Source organism: Chinchilla lanigera, unplaced genomic scaffold (genome assembly GCF_000276665.1).
Source record: "Chinchilla lanigera isolate Chin_1 unplaced genomic scaffold, ChiLan1.0 scaffold00015, whole genome shotgun sequence".
NCBI lineage: Eukaryota > Metazoa > Chordata > Mammalia > Rodentia > Chinchillidae > Chinchilla > Chinchilla lanigera.
In genome coordinates this window covers 8436101-8457696 of record NW_004955416.1, presented here as the reverse complement: position 1 = coordinate 8457696, position 21596 = coordinate 8436101, and the positions used below count along the sequence as shown (strand labels likewise).

Here is a 21596-nt window from a genome sequence, read left to right as displayed (position 1 = left end):
CAAAAAAAAAAAAAAAAAAAAAATTAAAATTTTAAAAATGAGCTAAGGAAGTAGCTCAATGCAAAGGCCCTTGGTTCAGTCCTCAGTGAGATAAAGAAAGAATGTGAATATGAATATCAATTCAGCCTGCACTACACATAGTGAGATCCTATCTCCAAAAACAGGGGGAGGGACAAGAGGAGGACAGAAATGCAGAAATGTAATGGAATGTAATCCATATGCATTAAGAAACACCATTCCCTCTTTACTGCCTCATATCTCAAGCCCACACCATCAGGTTTCTCACACTTTCCACAAGATCCTCCCAGATGTCTTTGGCCAAACTCATATTCACCTTTCACACTTCTTCAAGAAACTTTCCCTAGCCCCTAAAATCAGGTTAGGTCATCCTGTGTGATATCTCTCATAGTACTCTATTTCTTTACAGTATGTACCACAACTGTATTTTTAAAAACTGTATCCTAATGTATGTCTTCCTCAGTTTTTCAGGTCATAACAAATAAGAAATTTTGATTTAATGTCCAATAATGTGGAGTCCAGAAAAACGGGATGATACCACAGTACAGACTCAACTTATATAAGCCAGTACTTGCTTTAAACAACAGTGTCCAAAGGGGTACAGTTGTAAGTAGAAAAAAACTGCTATCCAGTGACTCTTCTCCCAATTTATTTCCCCTTAGGGAATAAATATTACTGACAAGTCATATACTTGAAGGGAGACTTCTAAGGACATCTAACTGCTTATTGACTGCATTCTGACTGAATATTACCTAGAAAATCAACATTCTTACTATAAGTTGGAAGAAATGTTGTGATTCTATTACTTACCATCTGCTATTATAAGCAACAAGTAGTAATGAAAACCGCCATTTGTATATTCTCATATATATGAAAAAATTAGCAAATATCTTAAGGATGAAAAGATACTTTAGTAACAAAGAATTTAGTAACAAAAACTAGAGCTACTGGGGAAGAAAAAGATGACTGTGATACACCAACTAAACTGCAAGGTTGAACTCCAGCAAAAATCAAGAAAAAGCCTGTGATGTAAAATACATTGGAAAATTCTCTGCAGATACAGACAAAGAGGTCATGTTTATTTTACACAAAGGGTACTACTGCTGTACAGAAATGTGCTGTGGCAGTCCACAGAGTTCCCAGATTACTGGACATCATAGAACAGTAATATTTTTCCCCAAAAGCATCATAAGGTGAACAAATTTTATCTTACAAGTGTATCTCCCACTATCACTACAAACTGTTATTTATTTATTTTGTCTTTTTGAGACAGGGTCTCACTATGCAGTTCAGACTGGCCTTGAACTCACTATGTGGTCCAGGCTGGTCAATTCACAAGGATCCTCCTGCCTCAGCCTCCCGAGTGCTGGGATTACAGGTGTGCGCTACCATGCCTGGTTTACAAATTCTTTTTATTTTTTTTTTTATTTTTTTTATTTTAAGGATAAAAGGAGGGAAACATTAACAGACATACAACATTTTACAACATATCACAAGCACAATACAGACAATACAGAGTTACAAACAAAGTGGTAGGGAATTAACAATGTACAAATTCTTTTTAAAAAAAAACAGTTTAAAATCAAACACTAAGCCAGGCGTGGTAGCACACGCCTGTAATCCCAGGACTGGGGAGGCTGAGGCAGGAAGATCATTTCAAATTCCAGATCAGCCTGGGCCACAAAGTGAGCTCAAGGCCAGCCTGAACTGCATAGCGAGACTCTGTCTCAAAAAGAAAAAAAATAAATAAATAAACTAGACAGGATACATCTTATAATGAATAATAATCTAATATACATTTAAATGTTGCTACATTGTTATAATTTTTGATAAACCACAGAAAACACCTTTGCACACAAGTACTGAGAATTACTGACCAACCATCCAGCAGCTCCCCTTAGATACCCAAGTTTACTCTTCTGAGAAAAAAATAGTAAGACGGGTGTGGAAGTGCACACCTGTAATCCTAGCACTCAGGAGGCTAAGGCAGGAGGATTGCCATGAGTTCAAGGCCAGACTGGGCTACATAGTGAATTCAAGGTCAACCTAAACTACGTAGCTAAACCCTGTCTCAAAATAATGATGAGGACAACAACAACAATATCCATAGGCCTGGGATGGAGTATAAGTCACCTTGCCCAGAAAGCAAGAGTCAGCTCCTCTTCATCAACAATACAGATGAAGAGGATCTAAACCAGGAGACACCCTAATCCAGACCATGGGACAACACAAGATTAACAAAAAAACAAAACAAACAAAAAAACTGTTGAGGCAGTGAGAGTGGAAGATACCCTGAAAAAAGGCAAGATCCTGGAACTTTGATACACCTACAGAACAGTGTTGTGAAAACAAGATCAGAGTGAAGCACCTACCCAATCACTGCATACCTAAGTGTGCCACAAGGTAGCAAAGAAAAAAACAAGTAAAGCTACACTAAGTTTAAATGGGCTCCAAAAGGATCAAATGTAAGGACAAAATGGAAGAAAAACTTGTTTTTTGTCTGAAAAATAAACCAAATGAGATTTTAATACTACTTAAAACACTAACAGGATTTTATATACTTTACCTTCACTAACATTGTTAGCTATAATCTGACTGAACCACTGGAGGGCAGGGAATAACTACTAAAACACAAGAAAAAGTTGTTTTGAAATAGAGAATACAAGGGCTGGGCTTGGTAGTGCACACTTGTAATCCCAGCACTCGGGAGGCTGAGGCAGGAGGATCGTTGTGAGTTCGAGACCAGCCTGGGCTACAAAGTGAGCTCAAGGCCAGCCTGAACTGCATAGCGAGACCCTGTCTCAAAAAGACAAAAAAAATAGAGAATACATAATGCCAGCACTCTGGAGGCTGAGGCAGAAGGTTGGCAGGAGGATGGCTGAAGCCAGCCTGGGCTACCTAGTAAATTCAAGGCCAGCCTGGGCTACAGAGAGAAAGAATATAAAGATATTTAATATTCAAACAACTTGAGTGCAATACATAATGCAAATTATCTACATGTAAATTGTAAATTATAAACCAAGCATGGGGGCATACATCTGCAATCCTAGCACTCTAGAGGATAGGGCGGAACGATCAACTGTGAGTTTAAGGCCAGCCTGGACTACATAGTGAGACCTTGCCTCAAAACAAACAACCACAAAAAGATTGTAAATATTACATAGGACCAACATTTTTTCCTTCTACCTAACGTTCTCCAGGTTATCCATCCTTAGTAACATAAAAAATGACATGCAATCAGTTAAACACTTAAGTACTATGTACAAGGTATTAAATCATAGCTAAGTGAATAAATAAAACAAATACCTGCAAGAAGCTTAAATTCAAACCAGGCATGGTAGCACACAGCTCTAATCTCAGCACTTGGGAAACCTGACGCAAGAGGATCACTGTAAGTTTGAGACCAGCCTGGGCTATCTAGTGAGTTCAAGGCCAGCCTGAAGTACATAGTTTCAAAATATTAAGTAAGTAAATAAGAAATTTAAGTTCAGACTGCAAAGGCAGGATAATGACATTGCAAAACGTGGTAATGTGCAGTGTGGAAATGGCCTTTTGGCAACACTGCAGGCATGCACAGAGCCTAGGGAATCTACAGAGTTTATAAAGAAGAAAGTATTTTTCCATGGGGGTCCTGGAGAAATAAAATTAATGAGAGAGAAAAATGGAGTCAATATCATGGGCAACAGCTATGAAGTTTGTAAAAAAGAATAATAAACTATACAGAATTTGATGACAGAGTTGCCTCTGTAGGAGTAAAACATTTAAGCAGATATCACAACAGGTAAGAATAATACCAGGTAAGAAGAGCAAACATGGTAGCACAAGCCTGTAATCCCAGTACTCTGGGAGGATGAGATACAAGGATCACAAATTTGAGCTCAGCCTGGGCAACTTGGCAATTCCATGGGTTTTTTTGTTTGTTTGTTTTGTTTTTTTTGAGACAGGGTCTTGCTATGCACTTCAGGCTGACCTTGAGCTCACTTTGTAGCCCAGGTTGGTCTCAAACTCACAACGATCCTCCTGCCTCAGCCTCCCAAGTGCTGGGATTACAGGTGTGTGCCACCATACCTTGTAACCATAACGTATCTTCAAACTCCGTTTCTCCTCTGTTACAACTTTTCATGTCTCACCCCAACAAGAGGGATGCGTCATCCTGCCTCTTTTTCCTCTTCTTAGTAAGTTGTTCTCTTGGCTTTTCCTCCCTCCTTTCACCTTTCTCCAGTCTCCTCTTCTTTCTCTTCCCATTCCCCCTCCCCCACTACTGGAGAAAAAAACTGGGGATTAAAACCAAAGCCTTGGCACTAAGCTACAACCCAAATTCTTGTTTTTTGAGACAAGGTCTTACTAAAGTCCTAAGCTACTCAGGCAGGACTCAAATTTGAGATCTTCCTGCCTCAGCTTCCCATAGTACTAAGATTACAACCATGACTATCTACCTATCTACTGTATTTGACATTGTTACTGTCTCCTGTAAAATTTTCTACTCATGAATACAATGGCCAGAAAACAGCTGACACTTAAATATATGTATCTGAAAAATGAATAAGGTAATAGTATGAAATCCATTATGTATTTCTCCATCTTGAGAATGAGCAAAAAAGTCAATAAACCATAAATTAATGAGTTACAAATATCAAGAGCCATATAGGCAGTCCATACCAACAGCAGAATAGTTCAATTACATGACTTACTCTAGTCATCCTTGGCACTCAGAAATAAACACAAACCGAGGATTTAGATTTACCAAGGCCAAATAACAGAAATGCTAAAAGGGATCTAGGGTACTAAGAAAAGCACAATGAAAACCTTTTGTTTATTAAAACACTAAGTGATACACCTCCCCACATATGATAAAAACTATACTTCAATGCAATAATTTGGATCTGAAATGTCCCCCACATTTAATGTGTTAAAGGCTAGGTCCCCAGTCCAGCACATTGTTGGAAGATGTTGGAAACCTTTAAAAAGCAGGGCCTTGAAAGCCTTAGGTCATTGGGAGTCTCAGGTTAAGGGGACTGTTGGGACACTGGTCTCTTGCTCTTTTTTCTTTTTTCACTGGTCTCTTTTCTTTTTTCTTTTTGCTTCCTGCCTACTGCAAAGTAAACAGCTTCCTCCACAACATCTTCCTGTCATGATGTGCTGCCTCAAAATAGGTCCAAAAGTAATGGGGCCAAGCAACCATGGTCTGAAACTGTGATCCAAAATTAATCTTTTCTCCTGGTTAATTTACTTTTTTCTCCCTTATTGTGTGGTGCTGGGGAATGAGCTAAGGGCCCTTGCATGTACTAGGCAAGGATGACACTAACAAGTTAAATCTTCAGCCCTATCTTTCCTCCTTATGAACTGACTTATCTCAAGTATTTGTTCATCATAATGGAAAGTACTAACACTATGTGTCATGAGGACACATATAAAGTAGAAGAGTACAGCCAAGTGTGGTGGCACATGTCTGTAATCCCAGCACTTGGGAGGCTGTGGCAGGTGGATCAGTGTGAGTTCAAGGCCAGCCTGGGCTACAGAGTGAGCCCAGGACAATCTGAACTACATAGTGAGACCCTCTCTCAATCAATCAATCAATCAATCAATAAGAAAAGAGTTAAGTATACATCACCTAGAGGCACCAAATATTTAAGAGCTAATAAATAAATGAAGTTTGGTTTTACAAAAGTTACAAAAAGCAAATTAGCTGAAGACACACATGAAAATGTACAATTCTTACAGTCACAATAAAAATTTACTCTTATCTTGGTTTTAGGTATATTTCTTCTCACAGTTTCCCTCATTGTCATCTTCATTTTAAACTTGCTCAGTTGTCAGTGTAGTGATAATTTTCCTCCCAACCCCAGCCGAAGTAGCTCCATCTCGCAGTGCATCTCTCTCCCCCACACACTGCCAGGCACCAAGGCTGTGTGCCAGACCGCAGCACAGCAAGGTCATCCACCACCATGCTGCCCAAGGCTTACTGAGACCAGGATGGGCTGGGAGTGGCATCCTCACAGCTTCTCCCAAGGACCCTTCTTGCTTTTGATCCTGCTTTTTCTGTTTTAATCAGTGCCCAATAAAACCAACAGCCCAGCACAGGAGGGGGTGGCGGTTTGCTGGCGGTTTGGTGGTGCTGCATAAGCCACAAGTTGTCCACTGTTCTCTAAGCAGCCCAATAAATTCATTTACTTACCAATCTAGACTTGTCCAAGTTGACATTTGGTCTGTCAGACCTCTTGTAGTTCACAGGCAAAGGTTTCTTTTACTTCTCTCTAAGAAATTTATATAACATCTAGCACCCAAAGGATACAACAAACCCAGAGATGAGTCAAGGAAGAGTATCTGAGAGGGAAGCCCCAGGGTGGCCATCCTCCTCCATGTTGTATGGAGCAGTGTACCTCCTAGACAGTGTAATCTACCACATGAGTAAAGAGGATGCCCCCAAAATGCCTAATAAACTGGAGAGCATCCTGCTATCTCTGAAGGTGGTCCTGATTGCAGGAGAGTTGTAGCCACTGTGACATGGCCCCTGTTCTGGGTGCTAAGTTATACTCCTGAGACTTCAGCTGTCTTCCCAGAGGGGAAACTGCCGGCTAAAAATCTGAATTCACAAATAAAAAGGATATGCAAGTAGCATCCTCCACTTTAGCCACTGATTTGGCAGAGAAATTAGGTAACAGAACAAGACAGAAACCCTTAGCCAGGCGTGGTGGCACAAGCTTGTAATGCTAGCACTTGGGAGGCTGAGGCAGGAGGGTGGGTGGTCATGAGTTCAAGACCAGCCTGAGCTACAAAGTGAGCTCAGGGCCAGCCTGAAGTGCATAGTGAGACCCTGCCACAAAAAGACAAAAAAAAAAAAAGAAGAAAAAGAAAAAGAAACCCTAGCCTATCATTCTTATAGCTAAGGAAGCAAAAAGCAGACAGCAAGGTCTACACTGTGTTAGCAAATCCCATCTGGAACCCAAAAACATGAAATCCATGGGAAGAGTCAGATATTAGAGAAAAATAAGGGGGTGAAGGTTGTGGAGAACACTCTCCAAGTCCGACAGTTAATACAAAGGAAGAGAAAGTCCATGATTTGGTATGCAGGTGCAGATACTAATACTCGTCCTATTCAGAAAACTATGGTCACCAGGGAATACTCTGCCTTTGAAGTACTAAAATTAGGAAAACATTCAAGCAAGCAGTAAAAGAGCCTCTGACTGTTTGGCTTATGAAGTGTTAGGATACAGGGGCAGGTGGGATCAACTTAAGCACTAGGGAGGCAGAAAAACTGAGCAATATAACATACCATCTCTCCAAGACAGAGGCTGGACAATCTCCAGAAATTTGAGGGTAACCATTCCCTTACAGAATAACTCAAAAGGGCCATCAGGGAAATAATTTTTTTTTTTTTTTTTTTTTTTGTACCAGGAATCAAACTCATGACCTCAGGTTTGCCAGGCAAGCACTTATGCCACTGAGCTATATCCCCAGCCCAGGGAAATAAAATTCTACTGAGAAGGGGCAGCACTGTTAAGAGGGACAGGGATGTGAGAAGCTATTTTTGATGCCCAATTCACCAGTGAGGTAAAACCATGTTTATTAGGAACCTAAGAGAAAAGCTAATCCAGCGGAGACCCTAGGAGTGATATGGAGCCTTAGTGGGGCATGACATTATAAAATAGGAGAAACTCTTGCAGATTAAGTGGCTGGGATTGCCATTCAAACCAAATACACAAAGTGTAAAAAGAAAAGGGGTACACTCAGGTGATCAGGAACCAAATGTGGCAGCATTTATGCCATGCTGGGGTGCACAAGAACAGGTTAATACAAAGCCTGGTTCAGTTCTGGTAAGTTAATGGAGCTCTAGAATCAGAACAACAGTTTACTAAAAAGGAAAAAAAAAAAAAAGAGAAAATACGTGTCATGCCTTCAGCATACCTTGTTGAGGAAAGTCTCATGGGGTGAGAGCCTCCTCAGCTGCTTCCCTGATGGGACGGAGGCCCCATACCGAGCTACAAATATACTGGTCTCCTAGTGATGTACAAACCACAGAGGCCGTGGTGCACACCAGGGCAAAAAGCATCCTAATTCATGGCAACCACCACAAGCTATAGATAGATATGGAGAAAGAACAGCAAAGGTAAAAAGAACTAAGCTAGTACTAGGGAAAACTAACCCCCAGCTCCTGGAAATATACAGTTTTTATCACCCCTTAGATGAAAACATACTAGGAACAGATGTGATATGGGGTACACTCTGCACACCAAGATGGGGAATTCCACCTGAGGGTATAGACTGTAAAGGCAGTGACAAAAGGCTAAACAAAATGGAGGCCAGTAAACCTGCCTATCCCATGTGAGATAATTAATACCAAGCAGTATAGACTGTCAGGGGGATATACGAAAATCACAGCTACTATTAAGAAAGTTAAGCCAGGCATGGTGGCACATGCCTGTAATCCCAGTATTTGGGAGGCTGAGGCAGGAGGATCCTTGTGAGTTCAAGACCAGCCTGGGCTACAAAGTGAGCTCAAGGCCAGCCTGAACTACACAGTGAGACCCTGTCTCAAAAAGACAATAAATAAATAAATAAATAAATAAATAAGTAAGTAAGTAAGTAAGTAAGTAAGTAAGTAAGTAAAAACTGTTTACCCTAAACTGGGCATAGTGACATACACCTGTAATCCCAGCACTCCGGAGGCTGAGGCAGAAGGATCACAGTTTGAGAACAGCCTGGACTACATAGTGAGAACGCTGCTCTACATGGTATTGCACACATGTAATCCCAGCACTGAGAAGACTGTGATAGAAGGATCACTGAGAGTTCAAGGCCAGTCTGGACTACAGAGCAAGACCCTGTCTCAAAAGACAAAAAAAAAAGTCATTTTCCCAACCCATAGTCTTTCAACAGTTCAGTGTAGTCAGTAAAAGCCAGATGGTTCATAGAGGAAAACTGGAGATTATACAGAGTTAAATAAAATGGTGTCCCCCATCCATGCCACTACACCCAACATTGCTCCCTTGACTGAACAACTAATGCAAACTATGGGATCCTCTCATACTGTTTTGGATCTTACTGATGCTTTCTTCAGTATTCCTGTAGCTGCTGAGTCCCATGACCAGGCTGCACTAACTTCAAAAGCACAGCAGTGGTCCTAGTTACAGAGCCACCACTACCCCCCATTTGCCTTGGGATGGTGGCCTGGGACCTTGGCTTATTATCCTTCCCACCTACGATAAAAATGTTGAATAATATGCTAACTTCTGAGGATCTTACAGATTAAAAAAAAGAAAAAAAACCTCGAGGATACTGTATACAAGGGCCCTTAAAGGAATGGGGATGGGAAACCAATCCCCCCATGGGACAATGGCCTCGAACTGCTAGGAAGTTTTATATTTGTGCAAGACACACATCGTATCTTTTTTTTTTTTGTCTTTTTGAGACAGGGTCTTATTACGCAGTTCAGGCTGGTCTTCAATTCACTTTGTAGCCCCGGCTGGCCTCAAACTCGCAATGATCCTCCTGCCTCAGCCTCCTGTGTACTGGGTGTGCTGGGAGTGCTGGGATTACAGGCGTGGGCCACCACACCCAGCACACATAATATCTAAGTAGGTCATTTAAAATTGTTTTATAAACCAGGCGTGGTGGCACACACCTGTAATTCCAGCACTCAGGAGGCTGAGGCAGGAGGATCATTGTGAGTTCTCGAGGTCAGCCTGGGCCACAAAGTGAGCTCAAGGTCAGCTGTACAGCAAGACCCTGTCTCAAAAAGACCAAAAATAAATAAATAAATAAATAAAATAAAATGAAATTGTTTTATAGGGCCAGGGATATATAGCTCAGCGGCAATAAACACCTGCCTGGCAAACACAAGGTCCTAAGTTCAATTCCCAGTACCAAAAAATAAATAAATAAATAAAAATAAAATTGTTTTATAGCAGCCTATACGAATGATTCCAAAGCAATTACAAGTGCTTTCAGGACTCTTGGCAGGGTTGAGATATTTTCACAACCCACTTGTTTAAGTTCCTACCCTCTATATAACTTGGTTAAGAAGGAAGACCACACAGGATTGGGACAAAAGAGCTCAAGGAAGACCACACAGGATTGGGACAAATGACCTCAAGAGCTTTGAGCAAGCTAAGACACTCTGGAGCAGGCTAAACAGTTATCTGCCCCAATACCCTAACATCTGTTTGTTCTAGAGATTACTGAAAGCCCCAAGGGCTACAGTTGAAGTCTATAGCTGAAACAATCTGAACGGACAGTTCCAACAGGGTTCTTGTACCAGTCATGAAAAGGGCCAGAAGCTGGGTGTACAACATGGGAGCAACAGTTTCTGGCTGCATATGAAGCCCTCCACAAGATGGAATTCATCCCAGGATCTGCTTCTGAGATGTTAAAAACAACATATCCAATAAAGGGCTAGACTGAAGGCCAGGCCTTTTGGCCAACCCCCTTTTCTGGGGTAGCACAAAATCAGATTTCACAGAAGTGGCACACATACTTGGAGCATTGTGGACTCCTATCTGCCAGCCCTGTGACAAATGCCATGCAAGCCATGCTGGGGGACAGTGTCATTCCAAGGTACTTACGCACCCCAAGTGATGGAGCCAAAAGCCAAGCCAGATAAGGTGCTAGAACAGGCACTACCCACTCCTGAAGATGTTTAGTACACCAATGGCCTAGTCAAGGCACAAAACGGGAATGGACAGCAGAGGCAATAAAAATTAGTACAGATACCATCTGGCTAGAGAGTCAGGCAGGGAAAAGCAGCCAATGGGCTGAGTTAAGAGCAGTAGTGGGCTAGGACTACAGCTCAGCAGCACAAGCACCTGCCTCGCAAGTGCAAAGTCCTGAGTTCAATTCCTGGTACCAAAAAAATAAAAAAGAGCAGTATTAATATGGTGACTCACGAGAAATGGCCATTGACTCTGCATAGGTAATTGGGTGGTCTTTAGAGTACTGACCCAGTGGATGGGATAATGGAAAAAGGAGCACCAGCAGGCACTTGGTAGATCACTCTAGGGCCAAAACATGTGGAAAGATGGTATAAAAGAACACAAAATGAGTCAGACACACTAACAGTCTTTCATGTAGCTGACTGACCATACCCTGCTAAGTAATCAAGAGATAAATGTCTTCACAAAGGTGCAAGCTATTTGTCTCTAGAAATTTGGAAAGGCTGCCCACCAGGTGCATATGAAGTCTGGGCACAGAGGAGTCAACATGGACAAGATGGCAAAGGTTGCAATCATTCCTACAAAGTATTCTGATGGACATGGTACAGTCTCAAAGGATGGATGCACTACTTGAGCAGGTACACAAACCAACATGCTCCATATAAGACTGGTAGGCCAATTATATTGGGCCCATGCCTATGAGTGAAGGTTGGAAATATACACTCACTTACATGCACACTGCCACAGGCCTCTTACAAGTGTTCCCCTATAAAATAGCCACTGAGAAAGGACTATTAAAGTCAGTGCTCCATAGAGAATTGACAGTGAAACGGACACCCATTTCACCAACACTGATATGCAAAATTGGGCCCAGGACAATCAAACACAATGGTACTTTCACCTGCTTTACAACTGTATGGGGGTTTGCTAAATTGAAAGCAAAAATAGGTTCTTAAAGTAACAGTTAAAAGGTTTTAATGTATGCACCCCGCATAAGTGAGAAAAGGTTCTTCAAAAGCCATAAGGTTGCTGAATGAAAATCCCAGTGCCACTGCTAAGCTACCACCCTGAGTTGTTGGCCAGAGAGGTCCTTGAGGCCCCCCATACTATACAGACAGAGTTGGTTGCATGCCAAAACTGGACAGTAAGTCCCCTATTGCTAAGGACACCACACACTGGCTACAGAATGTGAAAAAATGAAGCTTGGACTAAGCCAGAAGTTTCCTCCCTATTGGCTAATGTTCATAGTGCCATAATGCACTGTGCAGGCTTCCAACAGAGTATTGTCACCAACAATCCTACTTGACTAGGGACCTCGCATGTTACACTACCAGCATGCCAAGCAAGATTCACCTACCAGTGCAGTAAAGATATGACTGGTCTAAGTACAACCAACCACTTCCAATTGGACCTTAAGCCTGCTCCAAGGGAGAAGACTCACATTTGATAATGCAAGACAGGACAAAGACCTATAGTTGAGGAAATGACAGGCCACAGTGGGGAAGCCACTAGTGTTTTTTAAATGGATATGATGTGCCAGTATAACTGCTACCTAAACTTTGTGTATGTACCCATAGATTATTGCTGCTGCCAGCCACAGCTGAGGGGACTCTCTTCTTGCAGTGGGCAGTGACCACAGCAACAACCCCCAATAAGGCTAACTATTGGGTATGTGGTAAACTTTCCCTCTCCTAGAGTGGGATGCCCCTGTCCCCCCAGAAATGGAGTACTGTAACTTCATGAGGACCTTAGAACCAACACAGGGACTTCCTTTAAGTAACACAGATAAAGGGAACACATGTCCTGGCAGAGGGATAAAGCCTTAGCAACTGCAAGAAAATATGTAAGTGAATCCCAAACCAGGCACACTTCAGTGAGGGACAGAGGGACCTGGATGGTAGCTGAACATGACCATTTGTACATGCCCCCTTGAGTCCTGAAAGGAATGAGACTGGCATTTCCCTCTGTCAACATATGGGATGGTTGCCACCTGAAAGCTGCATAAATACAAAATATGAAATGGACTGGTAAACAAAAAGTCACCCACTGTTATCCCCTTTCTGGCACCAGGTGGCTATGCAGGGTTCATCTATGGCTATACTTGCTCTACAACTGACTGGACTGGCAGATGTATAGTCAAATCGCCTTTTCTGCTAGGTTGATTTATGATACCTTGCCCACTAGGCCCAGAAACCTGCCAACATTGAGGCCCTGCTCCTCCAGACGACCAACATGGTGGGAATATCCCTTCACTCTGTTCATACCTCAAGCAGAGGCACTAGATACCTTACTTCAAGTGCAAGCTCATGCCAACCTTACTGCCAAAGCACTGAACTATACACATGAAGACACTTTCTTGCTCAGCCAATAAAAGACACATGTGAAGAGTAGTACTGCAAAACAGAATGGTCTTGGACATGTTAATTGCAACCCATAGAGCCACCTGTGCCCTCATTAGCACAACTTGCTGTGCTTATATTCTAAGTAATAAAGCTAATATAACAGATGCAGTATTCTTCCCATCCAAGTACTAACCAGGCCCAACCCTGCCTAGTGTCCAAGATCAGATGAGATCAGACTCATTCAGGGTGGTATGGCTATAGACATGGTATTCTTGATATAAATCATTAAAATGTTTGTGAAAACTTTACACCCTGGCTAGGCTCTCTATTTGGCTATTAAAGACATGTACTTTCAATTGTCGTTTATATAATTCCAGGAGTGAATGTCTGCTGCTAAAATGTGTATTTTTGCTGGTCATGGTGGCACACAGCTCTAACCCCAGCACTTGGGAGGGTGAGGTAGGACAGCCAGCACAAGTTCAAAGCCAGTCTAGGCTACAGAGTGAGTTCAAGGCTAGCCTAACCTGCAGAGCAAGACCCTGTCAATAAAATAAAATAAGTATATTGTTGCTATGGCATAACAGCCCAGCACTCAGTTCTTAGTCAAAGGAAATAACACCCCTTCAAGGCTCAGGGAACATCATGAAGAGGGGATAAAAAGACTGTAAGAGCCAGAGAAAGGGGTGGAGTGTATAGTGAGAATTGTCCTCTAAACCCTAGCCAAAGTAACTCCATCTTGTAATGTACACCCCCACTTCCCACACACACACTGCCAGATACTAAGACTGTGTACCAGATTACGCACAGTAAGGTCATTCGTCACTGCAACTAGAGAATGTTTAATAAGATCAGCAGAATTCCCTGATAAAGATAGGCTGGGAGGGGAATATATGTATAACTTCTATCAACTTTTCTTGCTTTTGATCCTGCTTTTGCTGTTTGAATCAGTACCCAATAAAACCAGCACTCTAGCACAGGACAGGTGACAACTTCAGTGGTGCTGCAACCCCAAGTAATCTAAAGACTTGTAAGTAAACTTGTAGTTCACTCAATCAGCAAACTGGATTTATCCAAGTTTTTCTCTGGTCTGTTGGCCTCCATGCAGCTTGGAGGCAAATGTTTCTTTTACATCACTCTAGGAAATGTATGCAACCCAATGTCAGCAGCCATACTTACACAAACACTCTTGACCTATAAAGAAACTTTTCCAAATACGTATTATAAACTCAGAGATCCATGACTCCCAAATCTTACAGTCATAAAACACGAGAATCCTCTTTTTCCTGTTTGGAACATATATATGCCAAATACAAAACAAGTAGTTTTCTCAAGTGTCTGCAAAGAAAGGTTATAAATAAATGTGTACAGTATTTTAAATTTCAAAAAAATTTTTACTATATACTAGTACTGGGGATTGAACCCTCTTCAAACTGAGCTACATTCCCAGATCATTTTTCAGTTTTAGTTTGGGTGGTTTTTTGTTTTTTTGTTTGTTTGTCTTTTTTTGTTGTTTTTGAGACAGGGTCTCACTATGCAGTTTAGGCTGGCCTTGAACTCATTTTGTAGCCCAGGCTGGCCTCCAACTCACAAGGATCCTCCTGCCATCACAATGATCCTCCTGCTACAGCCTCCCAAGTGCTGGGATTACAGGCTAGTGCTGGGATTACAGGTGTGCACCACCACGCCCAGTAAATTTTTTGGGGGGGGGTCTTTTTGAGACAGGGTCTCAGTATGTAGTTCCGGCTGGCCTTGACTCCCTTTATAGCCCAGGTTGGTCTCAAACTCTCAACGATCCCCCTGCCTCAGCCTCCTGAGTGCTGGGATTAGAGGCATGCGCCACCCTGCCCGGCACACTTGTTTTACTTTTTAATTTTTTTTCTTTTGAGAGGGGACCTCACTATCATGGCTTCAAACCCAAGATCTTTTTGCTTCAGCCTCCTAAGTAGTTAGGATCGCAGGCATAAATGACCACATCCAGCTACTTTTTAAATTTTTGAGGAGCTAATGCTGTAGCTGTGGGTAGAGTGCTTGCCTAGCATGTACAAGGCATTCGTTTCCATCTCCAGAACCCAACTCGCATATAATAATAAATGATCTTGTTTTGTGTGGTAGTGGGGGATAGTATCCTCAATGTTCTATCACTGAGCTATATCGCTCAAATTTTTTTTAGTATGTGCCACCAAGCCCAGGCATACATGAATTTTGGGCCTCAAGGGAATATAAATCTCTGTTTTATTGTGTTTTTTTATTATTATTACCTGAAGAGCTTCTCACAACAAACATCATATAAATTCAGCACTGTTTCAAAGCAATTAAAACATGAAACACAACACTTATTTACTCAGCACTACAAGCAGCTATAAGCAGCAGTATGAGACAAGCTCCCAATCTCAAAGACTTCCTTTCTAAAGAGGAGTAAGAACCAAAGTCTTTAAGAAACTTAACAACAGAGGGCATAAATGAGGTATGAAATCAAGTGGAACAGACTGGTGCTGCAAAAGTTCAAACAATAAAACAACAAAGACTAAATGGAATCACTGGAAGACCAGCTGAGTATAATCCCAGAGAGAATGCTCTCCTCCTCCAGTACCAACTACTATCAAAACAAGACTCTTCCAAGTTGTCATCAATGAAAACCATCTTACCTGGATCACTCTGATAAATTACACAGGTACAGTCCTTGCCTCAAGAGTGTTTAGGATGAAAGGTGATAAAGCACAAATACTAAAATACTAAACATTAGAACTGGGTGTAGTAACATACGCTTATAATCCCAGCACTCTGAAAGACTGAAACAGGAGGATCTCCGTAAGTTCAAAGCCAACCTGGGTTATACAGTAAGATCAAGGCCAACCTGAACTACATAGCAAAACCTTATCTCAAAAAGAAAAAAAAAGTTATAGTTCATCACCAGGGTAGATCCTGAGTGTAGAAACAATTGCCTTTTTTTTTTCCTTTTTTGCAGTGCTGCAAACACTTCACATTACACTAATCACTCTACCACTGAGAAGCCCAATAATTTTTTTGGTTAAGATACTGGATCAAGGAATATTTATTTTTCAAAAATACATCAAACTGTATATTCATGAGATCTGTACTTTTCTGTATGTTACACAACAGAAAAAATGTGAGAGCACTCAGGAGGCTGAGGCAGAAGCATCATTTTGAGTTCAAGACCAGCCTGGGCTACAAAGTAAGCTCAAGGCCAGCCTGAACTGTACAGCAAGACCCTGTCTCAAAAGGAAGAAAAAACCTGAGGGCTGGGGATACAGCTCAGTGGCACAAGCACCTGACTGGCAAGCAGAAGATCCTGAGTTCAATTCCCAGAAAAAAATTTTTAAATTAAAAGAAAAGAAAATATTATGGTAGGCATAGTGACACACACCTGAAATCTCAGCACCCTAGGAGGCTGAGGCCAAAATACTGCACAGTTCAACCCCAGCCTGTGCAACTGAGTGGCAGCAAGACCCTGTCTCAAAATAAAAATTACAAAAAAGTCTTGGGGACATAGCTCAGTGAAAAGACCCTGATTTCAATCCCCAGGACTACAAAGAATAAAAATAAAAAATACACTGTTTTAGTTCCAGGCCTAATTATTCTCTCTCACAAGTCTCTCACTGCCTATTAGAGATCACCATTCAGATGTCCATTACCTCAGACTCCATCTTTCCTTCAAAAATCAAAATCTTAAACCAGCTGTGGTGGCACACACCAGTAACTCCAGCACTTGGGAGGCTAAAACAGGAGGATCATTATGAGTTTAAGATCAGCCTTGAGAACGCCCGTTGACCGTGAGTGGAGAAGGTAAGGTGGCCTCTTCCAGCCAGGCTGTGGAGGAAGCTGTGTAAGTTGAAGGACGTGGATTTGTGTTTCTGGCAAGATTGAAATCATGGCAGGTCCAGAAAACAATGCCCAGTTCCAATTCACTGGCATCAAAAATATTTCAACTCTTACACTCTTGACAGGTAGAATGAATTGTGTACTGGCCACATATGGAGGCACTGCTCTGATAGTCTTGTACTTCAAGTTAGGGTCTAAAAAAATGCCACCTGTGAAGGCAACGTAAGTGGATTTTACAGTGTCTGACTTCATCTGTTAAGTCCCATGCTTGGAGAAGCTAATGTCAACTCATCATGTAATACACAATTTGTACAATAAATTATGAACCTGAAAAAAAAAAAAAAAAGATTAGCCTGAACTACATAATCAATTCAGGGCCAACCTGAACTACATAGCAAGCCTTGGTCTGAATAAAAACAAATGAACTGGGCATGATGAGGCACGCCTGTAATCCCAGCAATTGGGAAGCTGAGGCAGGAGGATCATTGCGAGTTTGAGATCAACCTAGGCAACACAGTGAGCTCAGGGCCAGCCTGAACTGCATGGCAACACCGTCTCAAAAAGACAAAAGATTAAAAAATAAATAAATAAATAACACACACACACACACACACACACACACACACACACACACACACACACACACCAGCTTATTAGTTTCAAACTCCAAGCTCCCAAGAATAGGGTATAACCCTCCCTCTTATTAACTTCATTGTCTATTATACCCTAAATAAAACCTCATTCTAACCAAACATTGCAGAAAACTGTATGTGTATCTCTCACTGTTTGGTCTCTGTTCACAATATTCAACACTTCACCTCCCCTAGCTTACTTCACACTCATCACATTTTCTCTAAATCTTAACTTCTTCTGTAAACAAATTTATATCTCAGTGGGATAAAGGAAAAGAGAAGGACATTCCCATTTAGGAAACAACATAAGCAAACTCATGAAAGTTTGAATATTTATATGGCAGTCACCATACACACATATATGAATATCTGGTCTCCCACCACTAAGAACAGAAGGCATGGTAAGACATGATGGAAGAGCCCAATGCGGTGGCGCACGCCTGTAATCTCAGCACTCAGGAGGCTAAGGCAGGAGAACTGCTGTTGAGTTTGAGGCCAACTTGGGCTACATAGTGAATTCAAGGCCAGCCTGAACTACATAGGGAGACCCTGTCCCAAGAATCAAAATAAAACAAATGAAAAAAGATATGATGCAAGATAAAGCTATTTAGCATGACAGTTAAGAGTTACGAACTCCTACAAATGATTTAACTACTATGGGCTTAGATTTATTCTTTAACAAAAAAGAAAATTTCTTGTTTAACCAAGTGAGCCAGGCATGGTGGCTCATGCCTTTAATCACAGCACTTGGGAGGCTGAGGCAGGAGGATCCCTGTTAGTTTGAGGCCAGCCTTGGCTACACAGTGAGTTCAAGGCCAGGCTGAGGTGGATAGTGAAACCCTGTCTCAAGAAGACAAAAAAAAAAAAAACAAGAAACAGTGAAAGTTGTCACACTGCCCAGGTCTTAGTGTTATGGTTATATAGTCATTCATTCAGTCAATATTTACTGAGAGCTTACTTTATGCACCATAATTTTCTAGGCACTGCAGAAAAAGCATTGAACAAAAGCCCCTGCCTTGCGTTGGGGGTGCAGCTCAGTGGCTGAGCACCTACCTACTATCCTAGCATCCACAAGAACCTGGGTTTGATCCCAGAACCAAAACACAAATTCTTGCCCTCATGGTATTTATAGTCTATTAAGAGAAATATCAAATAAGATAAACATATATACTACATGGTATGATATATGTTATAGAGTCGCTACAGGGGCAAAAAAGGCAAAAAGGACAGGGAAGACATCAAAATTTGAATCAAAACATTCAAATCAAGCCAGGTGCAATGGTGCGTACCTGTAGTCCCAGGCTGAGGCAGGACAAGTGCCTGAGTTTGAGCATGACCCCGTCTCCAAAAACCAAAAAGAAAAAAAAAAAAAAAACAAAATTTGAATTTAGCAAACAAGCTATAACAATGTTCAAGGCAGAAGAAACTAGAAATGAAAGGGCTTATGAAGCCAGGCATGGTGGTGCATACCTATAATCCCAGCTCTCAGGGAAGCTGAGGCAGATCACCTAGAGTTTGAGGCCAGTCTGAGCTATATAGTGAGTTCAGGGTCAGCCTGAATGAACTACACAGCAAGACTGTCTCAAAACAACCACAAAGAAAGAAAGGGAGAGAGAGAGAGGAAAGAGAAGGGGAAGAGAGAAGAGGAGGGGAAGAGGAGAGGGACAAGAGAGAAAGAGAGGAAGGGAAGAAAGGGTGGCAGGTGGGCATAGGAAGAAGAAAAAACAAAGAGAGTGAGAAACTAGACCACAGTGAGGAAATTGGTTAAAAGAGATCAAAGAAGAGGGGACTAGATCATATAGACCCCTACAGGCCATGGAAGAATTTAGCTGCCCGCCCCCACCTCCCATCCCTATGGGAGGGAGCTATATCCCCTAGCGCTTTCCAAAATTTTTTAAATTTTGAGGCAGGTTATTGCTAAATTGCCCAGGCTGGCCTCAAATCTGTATTCCTCCTGCTTCAACATGCTGAGTAGCAAGGCTTATAGGCATGTGCCACCATGCCCATCAGATTTTAACTCTTAGTGATCAAAAACAGAAAGCCACTTAGGGTTTTGGTGACTTTCACAGCATCAGCATCTCTAATTTCAAAGCATAACTCTGTCATGTTAAAATATACGTTAAGAGCCAGGTGTGGTAGCACACACCTGTAATCTCAGCACTTGGGAGGCTGAGGCAGGAGGATCATCTCGAGTTTGAGGTCAGCCTAGTCTACATAGTAAGTTCAAGGACAGCCTAAACTACATAGCAAGACCCTGTCTCACAAAAGAAAAAAAAAAAAATTACATATATATATATGCTGTAAGACAGCCAGGTCAGGATAAAGAGATCACTTAGGAGATTAAACTAGCCGAGATGCTTGACACAGTGTGCTGCTTAATATAATGCCTAGAATAAAGTTTGATTCCCTTAAAAGGTGGGTATCATACTGATTTCTGATGGCTATATGAGTGACCAACCTTCTCCAGTATCCTAGAGCAGTACCTTGTAGGGAAGCAAAGCAAAACGGCAGTGACTCTTGATTCTTTCTAATTGTCTTCTCTGGGTTGTAGTAATAAAACTCAGATAAGAAAGTGGGTCTAGCAGTGTGGCTTATCATCAGTAGAACACATACTTAACATGTACAAGGCCCTGAGTTCAATCCTTGACAAATATACACACATGCGCCCATGTGCACTATGAAACTCCATCTCATAAGTGTATTTAAATCTAATAACATAGGGCTGGGGGTTTAGCTCAGCGGCACAGCGCCTGCCTGGCAAGAGAAGGTCATGAGTTCAATTCCTAGTACCGGAAAAAAAAACAAAAACAAAAAAGAATAAATAAATAAATAAATCTAACAACATATTTTTATTTTCAGAAAGGTTTAGATAAGAGATATGCTCAGTAATACATTCAAGGTGCTGGGTTCAATCCCCAGTTCTGAAAAGAAAAAAAAAAAAGCTGGGTAGTGTGGCATATGCCTGTGAGCCAAGCAACTTAGGAAGCTGAGACAAGAGATCACAAGTTCAAAACGAGCTTGAGCAACATAGCAGACCCTGACTCAAAAAAAAAAAAAAAAGAGGTGGGGAGTTGTGGATATAGCACTATGGTAGAACACTTGCATAGCATGCACAAGGCCCTAGGTTCAATCAATTGATAGATACCCAGGCAAGCCTAGATTCCAAATCATGGGTCTAAGGAAATGCCTTGCTGCCCTTATTCCTCTGACCAAAAAATCAGCGAAAAATAAACTGAAATGTGTCAATGAACTGATATATGTTTCATAAGAAGTTAAAGAATATGTTTACAGCAATAGCTGCAAAACAAAAAACACCTAATATAATCCTAAAAGGTCAAGCCGGACTTCCAAAGTCAGTTCTTGGACTTGATTCTTTCACAAAACCACCCACCTTCACAGTCTGAAACAAAAACTACTCGTCACCTAAATGGTTTTCATTTAAAAACAAAAAAACAAAAAACACCTAAACCCAATTTCTAAACTTTTGTTTGGTTTTTGGATTTTTTTAAGAGATATGTTTTGTTGCTGTTTTTCGTTTTGTTTTTGAAACAGGGGTCTAGCTACATAGTTCAGGCTGACCTTAAATTCACTATGTAGCCCAAGCTGGCCTCAAATTCTAGGTGATCCTCCTACCTCAGCTTCCCAGAAGGCTAGGATTACAGGCATGCACCACCTTACCGGGTCAATTTCTTAACTTTTTTTTCTGTGTGTCTTTTTGAGACAGGGTTTCACTACACAGTTCAGGCTGGCCTTGAACTCACTTTGTAGCCCAGGCCAGCCTCAAATTCACAGCAATCCTCCTGCCTCAGTTCTTCCACGGCTGGGATTACAGGCATGTACCACCATGCCTGGCTTTTAACTTTTAAATAAAGGTAAATCTGTTTAGAAACTTTTGCCTCTAGTGGCATGGAAAGCATTCTTCACATTTTGCACCCTTGCAGAGGACTAAATAGAGAAAGGACTGCTACTGGACTTCTAAAACGTAAAACAATTATATCCTCCAAGGTTTTATCCACAATTAGCTAGTAATGGGGCACTTTATCTTACACTGTTGATTGTACTTTAGTAATACTGTTAGGTTGGGCGTGGTGGCACATCCCTGTAATCCCAGCACT

At 41.5% G+C, this 21596-nt stretch overlaps 1 protein-coding gene and 1 pseudogene across 3 annotated transcripts in view; one reads left to right on the top strand and one right to left on the bottom strand.

Moving 5' to 3' along the window:
* The window catches only part of Mga (MGA, MAX dimerization protein), a 150136-nt gene that overhangs the window by 108675 nt on the left and 19865 nt on the right, over positions 1-21596 (bottom strand). The gene's annotated exons all lie outside the window — the stretch shown is intronic.
* LOC102011864 lies at positions 16855-17179 on the top strand (annotated as a pseudogene).